The 2,687-nt window shown below is 44.8% G+C and overlaps 1 non-coding gene across 1 annotated transcript; it reads right to left on the bottom strand.

Annotated features, from left to right (window-relative positions):
- Nucleotides 1-2,210: 2,210 nt before the first annotated feature.
- Nucleotides 2,211-2,283, bottom strand: TRNAG-CCC (transfer RNA glycine (anticodon CCC)). Its single transcript has one exon. It is a non-coding gene; the product is annotated as a tRNA-Gly (tRNA).
- Nucleotides 2,284-2,687: the final 404 nt, after the last annotated feature.

The following is a 2,687-nucleotide window of genomic DNA, read 5'->3' as shown; positions in this document are numbered from 1 at the left end:
TTACTCTCCCTTATAACCACAGGGGTGGTGGCAGGGCCACACCTGAGTTAGTGCAGTTTCATCAATGGCATCAGGAAGCATCTCAGACCATTTTTCTCTTCTCTTCTTCAGTATGTTGGCATCCATCTCTCAGCCAGATGTCTTGTTGTCTTAAGACAGCCTCCAGGGCTTCCTGTAGGTTTGCGCCTTCATTCAAGCTCTACAGAAAAAGGAAAAGAAACACGTATATCAACACAAATACACACACACAACCACAGCATGCATACAATTAAATACAAATATATACAACATAAATGAATTATTATAATGCAAATATCAATCATGTCAAGAAACAGAATATTGCCTCACCCTCAAGACCTCCTCTTCATGACCCTCCCAATCACAGCTCTCCCCAACCCTACTGGAGTGGGTTGCCATTTCCTTCTCCAGGGGATCTTCCTAACCCAGGGATCAAACCCAGGTCTCCTGCATTGCAGGCAGACGCTTTATCCTCTGAGCCACCAGGGAATACTACACTGCCCCAGTCCTAAGGGGTATGTAAAGAAAAGTGGAGAGAATAGTACAATAAACTAATATTTATTACCTCTGTCCAGATTTAATGATTGCTAATAATTTTCCATATTTGCTTTGTCTGGATTTTTTTTCTGAACCATTTAAGAGTGAGTTGCGGACATAATGACTATTCATCCTGGTTTTAAATAGGAAGTAACAGGCCTCAAATGGAGTCACTTGTGCTAAGCCCCACGTCAACAAACCAAGACTTAATCACTAACTTAATTGCAGTTTTCATCTCCTCCAGAAATGCAGTCGTAACTGGTCAATCTGGAATCTCCTGGTCAGCACTGGTGAGGTAATCCACCTGATAGCCCCTTCCATACCTCAAAGAATGACGAGGTAATCTCTCTTTCCTGTCCCTGCCCACTTCTGCCTTTAAAAGCCTCCCATTTTGTTCAGCTCTTTAGAACTCCTTTCTATTTGCCAGATAGGATGCTGCGCGATTCACAAATTGATGAATAAAACCAATTTGATTTTTAAATTTGCTCAGCTGAATTTTGTTTTGTTTTTTAACAATCTTAAATACTTAAGCCTATATGCTAAGTTGCTTCAGTCATGTCCGACTCTGTGCGACCCTATGGACCATAGCCCACCAGTCTCCTCTGTCCGTGGGATTCTCCAGCCATAAAAACTAGGTTGCCATGCCCTCCTCCAGAGGATCTTTCCAACCCAGGAATTGAACCCACATCTCTTATGTCTCCTGCATTGGCAGGTGGGTTCTTTACCACTAGTGCCTCTTGGGCCTGTATTGTTTAGCAATTTTTTAAAAAAATTATTTTTGGCTGTACTGGGTCTTCGTTGCTATGTGAGGGCTTCCTCTAGCTGCAGCGAGCGGGGTCTATCTCTGTTGGCAGTGCTCGGACTCCTCATCCGGTGGCTTCTCTTGCTGTGGAGCACGGGCTCTAGGGCTCACAGTCTCAGCAGTCATGGCTCACGGGCTTAGTTGCTCCACGGCATGTGGAATCTTCCCGGACCAGGGATCGAACCCATGTCCCCTGCACTGGCAGGAAGATTCTTAACCACTGGACCACCAGGGAAGTCCACCTTTTAACAATTTTAACAATCATGTCCTTCTCCTGCTCAACCTCACTACCATTACCCCACCTAAATCCACAGTACTTTCTATCTGGCCCATCTCAGATTTCCCTACTAATCTCAAAGTTATGTTTTCTCTCTCCTCTACCCTTTCTCCCTCCCTCCCTCCCTCCTTTCCTTCCTTCCCTTCTTCTCCTTTCTTTTTCATTTCTTCAAATCTGGGGTGAATCAAGACCACACATGGGTGACTTCCCCGGTGGTCCAGTGGTTAAGAATCCTCCTTTCTGACATGGGTTTACTCTGTGGTCCTGGAACTAAGATCCCACGTGTGGAGGGGCACCTAAGCCATGTGCAAGACGAGAGAGAAGCCACGCACAGAAAGGAAAGATCCTGCATGCTGCAACTACGACCTGATGCAGACTAATAAACAAATAAAGAGACTCACACCTGGCGTCTGATTGGCCCTTTCAGTTTCCCAGGTATATGTACTCTTCTCTTCTATGATATTGACTTTTTAAAAGAAGCATATATTTGGCTGTGCCAGATCTTAGTTGTAGCACTGAAATCTTCCGTCTTCATTGCGGCATTCAGGATCTTTAGCTGTGGCATGTGGAATCTAGTTGCCTGACCAGGGATCGAACCAGGGCCCTCTGCATTGGGAGTGCAGAGTCCTAGGTATTGGACCACCAGGCAAGTTGCTATGATACTGTCATTTTGAAGCAACCCAGTGGTTGTACTTTACAATGTCCCACATTCTGGATTTGTCTGATGACTTCTTCATGGGGTCATTGCATTTGTCTTCCTTGTTTTGAATACTTGAAGCATTTTGTATTCCTTATCTCATTTAGTTCTTGTAGTACAGGAAATAGTTTTCATTCTTAATCATTTTACAGATGAGGAAACAAAAGTCAGAGAGATTAGGTAGCTTGTCCACGTCCCGTGGCTAGTATGCGGTGAAGCCTGGACTTGAACCCAGGTCTTTCTCTTTCAAAAGCTTAGTCCAACAGTCCACAGCCCTGTCCCCACCCAAGCAGGGGCATTAAGAAACAGGAGTGTGACCATTGCCTGTGCCACTTAAGTAGAGCTTTCCTACAGGT

This window comes from Ovis canadensis, chromosome 14, assembly GCF_042477335.2.
Source record: "Ovis canadensis isolate MfBH-ARS-UI-01 breed Bighorn chromosome 14, ARS-UI_OviCan_v2, whole genome shotgun sequence".
Lineage (NCBI taxonomy): Eukaryota > Metazoa > Chordata > Mammalia > Artiodactyla > Bovidae > Ovis > Ovis canadensis.
The sequence above is the reverse complement of the archived record's forward strand: the minus strand, read 5'-3'. Positions and strand labels throughout refer to the sequence as shown.